The sequence below is a fragment of the Bufo gargarizans genome, chromosome 1 (assembly GCF_014858855.1).
Source record: "Bufo gargarizans isolate SCDJY-AF-19 chromosome 1, ASM1485885v1, whole genome shotgun sequence".
Taxonomy (NCBI): Eukaryota; Metazoa; Chordata; class Amphibia; order Anura; family Bufonidae; genus Bufo; species Bufo gargarizans.
Window position 1 is genome coordinate 725,662,831 of NC_058080.1, and position 14,328 is coordinate 725,677,158.

Below are 14,328 nucleotides of genomic sequence, written 5' to 3' on the forward strand. Positions count from 1 at the left end.
AAGTGGTAGTCGAGTATGTGCAGTGCCACTCCATTCAAAGTTTAGGGGACAGACAGAGGTATCCAAGTACAGCGCTCGGCTATCTCTGTCCATAGAGATGGACCTTAGACTTTGAATTAAGCAGTAGTTACAATACTCTAGAGAATTACCTAGAAGGATTAATTAATAACAAAAGAGTTAATGCAATGTTCACAGCAACTATCACTAAAGCTAGTTTAACAACAGCGCTAAACTGTTACGGCAGGCTGTTCCAGTGGAGGAATAGAGGCATAGCCGGAAACTGCCATAGCACCTCAAGGCTGTGTTGACTATAATGGGACCCGGCGGGAATCCGGCCTATATCCAGCATTAGTGCCAAGATTCGGCCAGACAAATACCACTGCCAGTGGCGTACCGCCAATATAGGCAGGGTACGCCACTGCTATGGGGCCCGCAGCACAGGGGGGCCCGGAGCGCACGGAAGGCCCCACCCCCTGCAACTGCACTCACTGCAGGCTCAGCTTGGGGCAGAGGCGGTCCGGCTCCCAGCGCCGCCAATAACACCCAGTCCGCCCCCCCTTCCCGAGTTCTCACTGGCTCCGCCTCCCAGCGCTTCCTAGTACTCAGCCTGGCCGTGCGCTCCCTCGGCTCGTGCGCCTGCACAGCTTCACACAATGGGCCAATCAGCATTAGGAGTGTGCAAAAAACCTGCTGCTGATTGGCCCAGTGTTTCGCTGGCAGGTAGCAGGCACGCACCCAGAGTGGAAGAAGTTGAGAGTGACTTGTGCTGCCTGCCTCGCCAGTGTCACCAGCCAGTCCGGACCTGAGCCACTGCCAGCCCGCCCACACAGTAAGACTGCCCCAGCCCCTAGTCACTATCTTTCCAACCCCAACCCGGATCATTAAGCTTCACTGGCGTAATTATAAATGACTAGGCCCCACAGGAATTTTTTTGAACGGGCCCCACAGCAAATTTTTCAATGGGCCCCTCCAGTTGTCTGTCACCTCTGAATGGCAGAGACCCTTGACTTCTTCCCTAATACAGTCCAATTATCGTGCAATAGACAGTGTTAAAATATAATATTACAGTATACATATATTTCCATGACTTGTCTATTGGAAAATAATTGGACTGTATTAGGGAAGAAGTCAAGGGTCTCTGCCGGACTACTGGGGGGGCCCATTCAAAAATTTCTGTGGGGCCCATTCAAAAATTTTCTGTGGGGCCTAGTCATTTTTAATTACGCCAGTGTCCCTAACGTATTCAGTAGGTCATGTATACATTTCTTTATTGGCAAATGGGGGAGTGGAAGGGGAGGAGCCAGGTCAGGAGGTGGGATGGGCCAGGGTAGTGGGCGGGGTTAGGGGGCCTAATTCAGATTCTTGCTATGGGGCCCAATGATTTCTATGTACGCCCCTGACCACTGCAAGCAGCGTTTTTGGTGTGACCAAATCTGGGTACTAATGCTAGAAACAGTCCGGATCCCCAACAAGTCCCATTATAATCAATGGGCTCCAGCTGGAAAACGTAGTATCCAGCTATGGTACCGGGTTAAATGAACTTCACCAGGCTGTTCCTCTACTGGAACAGCCTGCCAGAACAGTTTGGCACTAGTGTTAAACTAGCCTATGGACTACCAGTTAAAGGGGTTGTCTCACTTCAGCAAATAGCATCTAATACAAGGTACTTATTATTTGTATTGTTATTATCCATATTGCTTCCTTTGCTGGCTGGATTCATTTTTCAATCACATTATATACTGCTCATTTCTATGGTTACGACCACCCTGCAATCCAGCAGCGGTGGCTGTGCTTGAATGCTATAGGAAAAAGCACTAGCCTATGTGCGCTGCTATAGTCCCGGCCACCAGAAAGTGCACAAGCACGAGCACTGCTAGAAATTAGCATTATATAATGTGATTGAAAAATGAATCAAGCCAGCAAAGGAAGTAATATGGACAATCGCAATACATTAGTAAGGGCCTTGTATTCTCTTTATCTACATGATAAATGCATGCTAAAGTGAGACAAACACTTTACCTAATTCTCACCAATATACAGCCTTTTGATACATGTGCATAGTTAGCATCACTGTAAACAGTCCCAAAAAACCTTAGTAGTGAACCATATTGTATAATACTATTAACCCTTTGGCAATGAACCTCTGGGTCACTGCATATGCAGCTGCATTTTTTTCCACCAGAAAGCCAGCATTTATGCCAGAAACCCACCAGATTCCCTTATAGTAAATGGGGATCTGGTGGGCCCCTGGAACTGTCTGGCTAAACCGGTTTCAGTAATTCTGGTAGTCTGCTCCTATGCCGGGACGGACTACCAGATTTACCAATTTAAGCGTATTATAATTCTTAACTACAAAGTAATAAATTGCAAATGAGCAACCAAAAAAATGAATAAATGCAGCAATACTGCATAAGAGCTGGAGGATGTGACAGATGTGATAAGAGAACTTGGGAATATGTAGGTGTTAATAATTTAGCAGTGACTAAAGAATGAAGAAAAGTGTAAAGATTGAGGGAAACAGGGCATACTTGCAAATCTCTGTTGTACCACATTGTAGTAAAATCACATTATTCTTATATTATAAAGGCTGCTGTATAAGTATAAATACTATTAAACATATGATGTGAAACTGCCGGGAATCAATCAGCAACAGGTAGTCATTAAAAAGATCAGCACATATGTAAATATCTACATAATATTACAGTCATGTGAAAAAATTAGGACACCCTTTGAAAGCATGTGGTTTTTTGTAACATTTTTAATAAAAGGTTATTTCATCTCCGTTTCAACAATACAGAGAGATTAAAGTAATCCGACTAAACAAAGAAAACTGAAGAAAAGTCTTTTCAAGATCTTCTGTAAATGTCATTCTACAAAAATGCCTATTCTAACTGAGGAAAAAGATAGGACACCCTTGCCCCTAATAGCGAGTGTTACCTCCTTTGGCTGAAATAACTGCAGTGAGACGGTTCTTGTAGCCATCTACCAGTCTTCGACATCAGTCTGAGGAAATTTTACCCCACTCCTCAATGCAGAACTTTTTCAGCTGTGAGATGTTTGAGGGGTTTCTTGCACGTACAGCCCTTTTCAAGTCACCCCACAGCATCTCAATGGGATTCAAATCTGGACTTTGACTTGGCCATTCCAGGACTCTCCATTTCTTCTTTTTCAGCCAATCTTTGGTTGATTTACTAGTATGTTTTGGGTCATTGTCATGTTGCATGGTCCAGTTCCGCTTCAGCTTTAATTTTCTAACTGATGGTCTCACATGTTCTTCAAGCACCTTCTGATACACAGTAGAATTCATCGTGGATTCTATGATGGTGAGCTGACCAGGTCCTGCTGCAGCAAAGCAGCCCCAAACCATGACACTTCCACCTCCATGCTTCACAGTTGGTATGAGGTTCTTTTCTTGGAATGCTGTGTTTGGTTTACGCCAAACATGTCCTCTGCTGTTGTGTCCAAATAATTCAATTTTGGACTCATCTGTCCAAAGAACATTATTCCAGAAGTCCTGGTCTTTGTCAACTTTATCTCTGGCAAATGTCAGTCTGGCCTCGATGTTTCTCTTGGAAAGCAAAGGTTTCCTCCTTGCACACCTCCCATGCAAGTTAAACTTGTACAGTCTCTTTCTGATTGTAGAGGCATTTACTTCTACATCAACAGTAGCCAGAGCCTGCTGTAGTTCTCGAGATGACACTTTAGGGTTTTTGGAGACCTCTTTTAGCATCTTGCGGTCTGCTCTTGGGGTGAACTTGCTGGGGCGACCAGTCCTGGGCATGTTGGCAGTTGTTTTGAAAGCCCTCCACTTGTAGACTATCTTCCGGACAGTGGAATGGCTGATTTCAAAATCTTTTGAGATCTTTTTAAATCCCTTCCCAGACTCATAGGCTGCTACAATCTTTTTTCTGAAGTCCTCTGACAGCTCTTTTGCTCTCACCATGGTGCTCACTCTCACTTCAACAGTCAGGAGCACACCAAACTAAATGTCTGAGGTTTAAATAGGGCAAGCCTCATTCAACATGCAGAGTAACGATCTACTAATTATGTGCACCTGGTGTGATATACCTGTGTGAGATCTGAGCCAATTTAAGAGGGAATACATGTGAGGGTGTCCTATCTTTTTCCTCAGTTAGAATAGGCATTTTTGTAGAATGACATTTACAGAAGATCTGGAAAAGACTTTTCTTCAGTTTTCTTTGTTTAGTTGGATTACTTTAATCTCTCTGTATTGTTGAAACGGAGATGAAATAACCTTTTATTAAAAATGTTACAAAAAACCACATGCTTTCAAAGGGTGTCCTAATTTTTTCACATGACTGTATATGTCTAATTAGTGCACTAGAGATGAATGTCTACCGTATGTAGTGTGTAGAAGACAGTGAAGCATCAAAGGTGTTTTCCAGTTCCATAATTATTTTTTTCATCTGCCCAGAGTATCTCAAACACTGAATAGTTCTTGCCCCATATACCTGTTTTTCATGTTAGCACTTTCCTTCCCCTGTTCTTGGCATCACTGTATCCTGGCAGGATATTTACATGCAGAACTTCCTGTTTTCATCACCTTCATGAAACCCAGAATGCTTGGATTTGTAATGTTTATTAGGACTTGCTCCACCAGCCATTAGTAATCTCTGCAGTAGTCACGCCGATTAGACCTCTGCATGTTAGATACGTGGAGCACACCCTATGAAACAATAAAAAGCAAAGCTTTCTGGGTTTGGTTAGAAAACCCAGCAGGAAGTTGATGAAAACAGGAAGCTTTACATATAAACATCCTGCCAGGATGCAGAGATTCTGAAAACAGGAGAAGGAAAGTGCTGACTTGTTTTCCTCTGGGCTGATAAAAAAAAGTTATGAAATTGGAGAACCCCTTTAATGTTTTTTTTTTCCAGGAAATTTTTTCAGAGGGGGAAGAATAGGTAAAAAATCCAAGTCATTTCCTGTATGTCGAGCCAGGAAGTAGAGAGATAGAGAACAATGAGTGGGAGCTGCGGAGGATTGGTGGAGGTGAGTAATGATTATTTTTTATATTTTTAAAGGATTTCCATGGAAAACGCCTTTAAAGACGTTTTTGAAGATTACTATGGTATTCAACAGATATGGTCATGTAATGGCTTACCGTATTTTTCGCCCTATAAGACGCACCGGCCCATAAGACGCACCTAGGTTTTTGAGGAGGAAAATAAGAAAAAAAATATTTTGAACCAAAAGGTGTGCTTTTGGTGGGTTTTGAACTAATTGTGGTCTGTGGGTGGCACTGTTATGGGGGATCTGTGGATGGCACTGTTATGGGGGATCTGTGGGTGACGCACTGTTATGGGGGATCTGTGGGTGACACTTATGGGGGATCTGTGGGTGACACTTATGGGGATCTGTGGGTGACACTTATGGGGGATCTGTGGGTGACACTTATGGGGGATCTGTGGGTGACACTTATGGGGGATCTGTGGGTGACAATTATGGGGGATCTGTGGGTGACAGTTATGGGGGGGGATCTTTGGGTGACAGTTATGGGGGGGGGATCTGTGGATGACACATATATAGCATCTTATGCTATGTGTCATCCACAGATCCCCTCCATAAGTGTCCCTGTAGTGAATGACCCTCAATACACCGGCTGGGGGCCGGCATCTGCTTTTATAATGACAGCGGGGCCCGTGCAGTGACTATATTCTACTACACGGTCCCCGCTCACTGTATAATTGTATCTCTAATAGTTAATGGTTACCGTATGTATATAATCGCATAAGGAGCGCTGTGTATTACCGGTACTTACAACTACAAGCGCTCGCCGAGAGGAGGGAGGAGGCAGGAGGCAGACCGGGAGGACAGGCGCTGGCAGTGTGAGTCATAAGTCATGCGCCCACGCCGCCTGCTTCATTCATAAAGTGGGCGGCGCAGGCGCGTGACGTATGACTCACACTGCCAGCGCCCGTCCTCCCAGCCTGCCTCCTCCCTCCTCTCGGCGAGTGCTTGTAGTTGTAAGTACCGGTAATACACAGCGCTCCTTATGAGATTATATACATACGGTAACCATTAACTATTAGAGATACAATTATACAGTGAGCGGGGCCCGTGTAGTAGAATAGTCACTGCACGGGCCCCACTGTCATTATAAAAGCAGATGCCGGCCCCCAGCCCCTCCTCCCTCTCAGCTGATACACCCGCCGTGCGGCATCGCGGCGGTGTATCATTGAAAACAAGGCAAAATCAGCAGCATTCGCCGTATAAGACGCACTGCTATTGAAGCACACCCTGGTATTGGGGCTCCTGTCAGGTGGTAGTAGGGGTGCCCTTGGTGGTAGATAGTTGGCAGGGTGCAAGGTAGGAGGTCACATGAGGAGGTCCAACGGATGTATGGTGAAGTCAATAACCAGGCCCGATGTTTGCAATAAATAAAGTGAGTTGATGATGAAAAGCAGAAGTAAAAGTAGTAATAGCGATGTTCAGAGGCAGGCGGGCAAGTCACACCAGCTCCAGTCCTGCTACCTCCTTGGTGGGCCGGCATCTGGCGCCTGTCATTGGAGTGTGACTGAGCTTAACACTTGGCAGAGCAGTGCATACACTGCAGGCAGCTGCTGGCCCCACGAATTGTACCCCTCCCCCCACGACCTGGTTGCCTCTTTGGTGCTACCCACATACTGGACCTCCACTGCCTAGCTAACAATACATCCATGTCAATTAGCACACAACACCTATAATTATTATTCCTATAATGTGGCTGGTCAGAGATTCTCACATTATACTAATCAATGCACTGCTTTGGCCGTGTGCATGGGCCCTTAGACAGATAATGATACCTTACCTACCTTATTAATTAACATTCACCATGGGTCTACTTTATGTTGGCATTATTTTGTAAATGTCATTTATTTAGGATATTGGAAAGCTTAGAATTTCAGAAACAATTTTCCAGAAAATTTCCAAAACCAACTTTAATAATAATAAAAACCACCCATAAATGACCACATTTTAGAAACTACACACCTCAAATTATTCAAAACTGATTTTAGAGACTCTGTTAACCCTTTATGTGTTCCACTGTAATTGAAGCAAAATAAAGATGAAATGTAAAAATGTTTTTATTTTCAGATTTTCCATTATAATCCATTTTTTCCTGTCATGCAGCAAGGGTAACAGCAAAACAAACCTCAATATTTCTTACCCAGATTCTGCAGTTTACAGAAGTGCTCCATATGTGGTCCTAAACTGCTGTATGGGCACACGGCAGGGTTCAGCAGGGAAGGAGTGCCATTTGGCTTTTGGAGGGCAGATTTTGCTGGGTTCGTTTTTTGGGATCCATGTTGCATTTGAAGGGACCCTGAGGTATTCCTCCAGTGGAAACCCCTAAAGAGTGACCCCATTTTAGAGACTACACTCCTCAAAGAATTTATGGAGGGGTGTATTGAGTGTTTTGATCCTACAGGAATTTCATAGAATTTAGAGACACTTGGCTGTAAAAATGAAAAATTACATTTTTTCCAATAAATTGTTGCCTTAGACCCAAATTGATAATTTTCACAATGCGTAACAGGATAAAAAGCACCTTACAATTGGTTACCCATTTTCTCCTGAATACACCCTGTCACGGAACCCACTGTGACCTGGGCTCCTAGAGGGAGTGATGGACAGCCTCCTCCCTAGTGACTACGGGCCTAGGAATTTGGAGACCCCCCCCCCTTGTTTGGTTGAGAAGGGGGTCCGGGGCCCAGGGATGGATGTTGCGGTGGAGCCTGGCCCTACAGCCATCCAATTTCCTAATTCAATACAGGCTCTGGAAACCCAAGGCCAATGTCCATGGACTATCTCGGCAAACTGAACTGAAGAGTGGACATCCCCAAGTGGACCCATAGATTGTCTCACCGGGTCTGCCATCCTTTAACTTGGGGGGAGCTATGTGACGACATGGTCATCAGTTTGAGTTAAATGTGCATTGGTGTTGGATATGTGTAATTTTGTTATGTTGTGTAACTTGTTTCAAAAGACTGTCAGCACCCCCCTCTCCCTTCGTTATCTCCCATTGTACTCTGAAAGAGCGCAGGACAATTACATTTTGCCAAGGCTCCTGCTAGGACTGTCTGGAGCTATTTTTGCAGATGACCCCTGTGGTGTGGGGGCAGACAGAATGTCTGGGGAGGGGAAGGGGGATGTGATGGGATTACAGTCTCATATACAGAAAGCGAACAGATGAGTCTGTGCAGTTGTTCAATAAAGTAGAATTGGTTTCACCTACACTGAGTCCCGTCCAGTGACTGGGGAAACTGGGGCCTACAGATCAGCGGTTTGCAATATCTCCTGAGGAAGGAAGAATACAGAGGCGGACATACTCTTCCTGAGTACTGGGGGTCCGTCACACACCCCATATATCATTGTAAGCTGCCGGGCATGGGCTATGGGCATGCGGCAAAGTTCAAAAGGGAAAGAACGCCATTTGGCTTTTGGAGTGTGGATTTTGCTGGAATGGTTTTGGCATGGTACATCACATTTACAAAGGACCTGGAGTACCGGTACAATGGAAACCACCAATAAGTGACCACATTTTGGAAACCACACGGGTGGAGTAAACATTTTGACACCACAGGTATTCAGCAAAAATGAATGAGCAAGTGACCATGCAAAATGAAAATTGCAAGTTTTTCACAGATATGATATTTAAGTTCTCAATATACTGTGCCCAGCTTGTCATCTGAGACACACAACGCCCCTTAAGATATAAGGAAGTTTCTACTGAATATGGAAATGCCATAAATGTGGAAGTGTTTTGCTACATTTATACAATTTAAGGGGTTATCCAACCCCTAAAATGCCCGCCATATGCCCGGGCCCCTCACACAGTTTCTACTTACCTTGCTCCCTGACTTCCGCGTCACTTCTTATAAGGAGAGTAGCATGGGGAAGTCCGGGGGGGGGGGCGTTGCCCCGGGCGCCAGACTGCAGGGGGGTGCTGGCTGGCCGCTGGCACAAAAAAACACTGACTTAATGTTTTTGCTCTGCTCTGCTGCACTGCGCAGAGTGAGCGAGGAGCGGTAAATTGTCAGCCGAAGGAGAGCGCGCCTTGTTGAATCACCTGGGCGCGCATGGCAGTACGCACTGATATAGGCTCTGTCCACTTAGAACTTAAGAATAAGATGGCTGCCGATTCAGGACCGAGTGCAGCGGCAGCCTGTGTCTGCGACACGACACTGACAGACAGTGAGTGATGATAGTGTCAGCTGGCCAGATGAGGTCATAAATATGGATCCTGGGACCTGGCTGTCACACACAAATGTACAAAAAATCTTTATCAGACAGGCAGCAAGAGCACATGTTAAGGCGGTAAATGCCTTTCAAAGGAAGATGTGCTGTTCTTACTGGCACATTATTGGGGGCACTATGGGGGGTTCAACAGAGGCCACCAAAAATATTTTATATGGGGGGCTCTGTATAGGGGCATTTTATACTGGGACACATTATGGTGGGTACTAGAGATGAGCGAATTTCATATTTTGAAATTCGTTCACACTTCATTTGGTTGTAAAAGGTGAATTGCGTTATGGATTCCGTTACCATGGACCATAACGCAATTCTATGACGGAATGCATAACGGAAACAGGACAGATCCGTTTTGCAACCCATAGACTTCTATTATGACGGAATGAATAACAGAATGCCTCTAAAGGCATTCCGTTATGCATTCCGTCATAGAATTGCGTTATGGTCCGTGGTAACGTAATCCATAACGCAATTCACCTTTTACCACCAAACGAAGTGTGAGCGAATTTCAAAATAGGAAATTCGCTCATCTCTAGTGGGTACTATGGGGAAGGGGGGAGAGGAGTATTGTATATGGGGTATTCTACAGGGGGGCACTAAGAATAGGTATTTTATACTTGCAAATTATGCGTGACACTAAGGGCATCTACTGGGGCACTATATATGGGGCATTTTTTATTGGTACATTATGGTGGGCACTAGGAGGAAGGGGGAGAGGAGCACTATGGGGGCATTTACTGGGGGCACTATATAGGGGTATTTTATACTGGCACATTATGGGGGCACTATGGGGACATTAGCTCAACTGGGGGCATTAAAAGGAGGTATTTTTGCACTGACACACATTATAGGGGACATTTTTTGTACTGTGACATTATAAGGAGAATTATTACTACTGGGGGTATTATGGTGGGCTTTATTACTACTGGGGGTCTATGGGGAACATGATTACTAGTATGGGTACTATGGGAGCAGTATTACTTCTGGGGCACAGCGGGGGACATGTTGGGGGCACTGTAGGAGCACTATTACTACCATGTGTGCTCTAGCAGAGAATTATTCCTATTGGTGGGACTTGGGAACACTATTACTGTGGGGGCACCTTGGCACAGTATCAGCTTACCACAATTATTTTTGGGGGATGTTATGTTTACACTATTAGTGTCAGGGGCACTATTTGCTGGGCGCAGTTATTTTAGGGCACTGTGTGCCAATAATTATTGAAGGGGGTATTATCTGTGTGGTACTAATATTATCAGGGGGTTTACCCGTTTCTCCAGTATAATATTGGGGAGAACAGAGACACAGTATTGGGGGTGGTAGGATGATTTGATATCACTGTGTTATCTGTGGTGTTACATAGGACTTCAGGTGATATCTACTACATTATCTGTAAAAAGGAGCGTGGCCACAGGTTGGGGGGGCTGTTGAGGAAGGGTTGAGACGTATGCATATATATCCATGGATGCCTGCAAACACGTGCAGGCATGTATGGTATATATGCATACTTTTACCATCGCATCATGGGAAGATGTGCGCAGATGTGCCCAGCATCTGCGCACGTCTGCCCATGGTGACCCCCAGGGGCTCATTGTGGCCCCTGGGGGAAATATGTGCCCCCTTAGTATATATATATATATATATATATATTTATATACATATATGGCCTCATGTCCATTTAATCCCCCTTAGAATAAATGATGTGTGTCTCCCCCCCCCCTCTCCATACCTGAAACCAGGTGCATCGGTGTGAATGTGCCCCAAGCATTCACACAGATGCAATCTGGTTAATTACATCAGAATGACCGAACTAAGGTACGGTCATCCTGATGACTACAAAGGACTCAGGTTCAATAGAATCTGAGCCCTTTGTTGTAATTATCCCCAGCGCTGCTGGAGATAATTACACATGATAGAAGAAGTGGAGAAGCCTCCCCTCCTTCTATTATGCGCATTCCGGCAGCGAAATTAACATCTCGCTGGCCGGAATGCAGAGCGCCACAGGCGGGAGATCAAAGGCTTCTCCCGCCTGTTGGCACGTGCGCGGCCCCGATGCGCTCGTTCAGGAGACGCTCGGGCCGGCGCAGTGACGTCATCTCACTGAGTCGACCCTCGTGTCTCCAATGGTGGCGCGCGCGCGCCACCTTGTGGGCGGTGCGGCAGTGCGGGCCGCCGGACATAAATATCCTAGGCAGAAGAGCCGTGCCACCCCATCGAGAGAAGGAGCAGACCACCCCTAGACGAACGAGCATAACCCCTGGACGAACGAGCATAATACTAAGTATCACCCCCTTATTTCCCTACCACTATCCCACCAACGTTTTACCCTTTGTATCCCCTTGTTAACCCTCACAGTCCCTGATCCTAGTCCTACCAACCCTGATACCCTTGATTTATCCCAAATCCTACCACCCCTGATACCCTTGATTCACCCTAGTTCCTGCCCTGATCCTACCACCCCTGATTCCCTGTTTAACCCCTTGCTCCAGCTCCCCTGCTGGTATTACCCCTCTCATACCCCTGAGTCCCTAGATATCCCCTCTGGTGACCATACCCCCTAACCCCTGCTGTGCCCCTGATTCCTAGTGGCATCCCCTGCTTAACCCTGCCACACACCCCCTCCTCGCATCCCCTGTACAGCTCCCCATTGTTAACCCTTTGTGTTTGTGGTTGGCTTACACCCCTGTAAGACCACCGTTAACCCTCGTCGTACCCCATAGGGATAGAATTAGTCAGGTGGGGTGGGTTGTTAATAATACTTGTATGTGTGAACTGTATAGTTAGTTTATGGGTGGAATTTGGGAACGTGTAGTGTAGTTTAGGATTGTATATTTAGTGCTGTATTGTTAGTGTATTGCGTGCGTAGTGTATTGTAAGTAATAAATACTGTGTTACTTGTAACTATCTGCGTAACGTGTAGTTATTGGCGATAGTTCAGTAAGGCGCATGCAGCTAGCGTAGTGATTAGTGTGAAGTATAGCGAAAGTATTGTGTAATTATTATATAAAGGCATAAATAGGCGGAGTCATCAATAGACGGCTCCTCCTATTTAGGAATATTAATTTATCGATATTTGCATAAATATTGGTGATTAATATTCCCCCTTTACAGGGGCACAATACTTGGCTTGCCCCGGGTGCTGGCAACCCACGCTATGCCACTGCTTCTTATCCCGGTACAGCCACTGCTGCATCTCTCGGTTGCGCAGATGAAAACATCCGGTGACGGGGGGAGCACCCAAAAGCAGGCTACGACAGGGGGGCATTTTAAGGGTTGGATAACCCTTTTACAGCATTTTTGACAAAAATGTTTTTGTGTCTTTATTTTCAGAGAGCTGTATTATTTTCTGGAAATGGTTTTGTTTAAGGGAAATTTTTTGCAGGATAAAGTGACATTTTCATGGGTACCTGTAAAGGGGAGCCGGCGACGCGCGCTCTACTTGCAGCGCCGCTGGCACCCCGTCTTTGTGGAGCGAGGATGCGGCTGGCGTTTCCTCTGGGTGGAATGATCCAGCACTTAGATGTCAGTTCTGGTTATGTTGGTCAGTTACTTCCTCCCTACACCTTAGAACAGACTATGACTCTAGCTGTTAGACTGGACCGACGATTTAGAGAAAGACAAAGAGAACAACTGACGTCTCCACTGGTGGTGGTCACACCTGAACCCTCACCCTCAAGACTCCAAGTTGATGATCATCAAGAGGAGCCCATGCAGCTCAGAATGACCAGGAGAGATCTGAGACCTCAAAAGGGTGCCTGCTTTTATTGCGGAGAATCGGATCATTGGTTACGGCAATGTCCTAAAGTTCCTCCTTACAGGAGATCTTCACGTCCAGACGCCCAGAAGGATAAGGTACTTCCCAAGGTGGTTAAAGAGAACCAGTGGTTATTTCTTTTGGCTCCAGTAAGGGGTTAGGGAAGGCATTTGTTGATTCTGGGTCTGCCTCTAATTTTATTGACCATAACTTTGCTCTTTCCCTTTGGTCTGCTCATGTTGTCCTTCGCAAACCCTATTCATATTATTGCCATTGATTCCACACCTTTGGTGGGGGGAACAGTAGATTATTGTACCCCGGAAGTAACCTTGACTGTTGGGGGGTCTGTCATATGGAGTGTACTTCTTTTTTGGTTCTAAAAAGTTTACCCATGGAGGTAGTTCTGGGTCTACCTTGGCTCCAGGTTCATAATCCAGTTAACAACTGGTCCACGAGCGAATTCGAGAAATGGGGGGTGAAATGTGATTCTTGTTGTCTACCTGTTATTCAGGCCGGAGTCTCTGCGGAGTCAAACTCTCTTCCCTCGTATGTCAGCGACTTTGCTGATGTTTTTTCCATGTCTGAGGTTGATTTGGTTCCCCCTCACAGTCCTTATGACTGTGCCAGGGGTCGTATTTATAACTTGTCCGGTCCAGAACGGCAGTCTGTGAGGGATTACTTGAAGCAAAGTTTACTAAAAGGGCATATTAGGCCCTTGTATCTCCTATGGTGGCAGGGTTTTTCTTTGTCACAAAAAAAGATGGTGGATTGAAGCCGTGTATTGATTATAGAGAATTAAATAAAAAATTACCATCAAGAATCAGTACCCCTTGCCCTTGATTCCTGACCTGTTTATCCAAATTCATGGAGCTTACTTCACTAAACTCGACCTCAGGGGGGCATATAATCTCATTCGAATAAAGGAGGGGGGTGAGTGGAAAACGGCCTTTAACCACCTCCCGACCGCCTAACGCACCGATGCGTCCGGGAGGTGGTTGATTTATTTCTCCTGGACGCATCGGCGCGTCATCTCGCGAGACGCGAGATTTCCTGTGAACGCGCGCACACAGGCGCGCACGCTCACAGGAACGGAAGGTAAGTGAGTGGATCTCCAGCCTGCCAGCGGCGATCGTTCGCTGGCAGGCTGGAGATGTGATTTTTTTAACCCCTAACAGGTATATTAGACGCTGTTTTGATAACAGCGTCTAATATACCTGCTACCTGGTCCTCTGGTGGTCCCTTTTGTTAGGATCGACCACCAGAGGACACAGGTAGCTGTGTAAAGTCGCACCAAACACCACACTACACTACACCCCCCT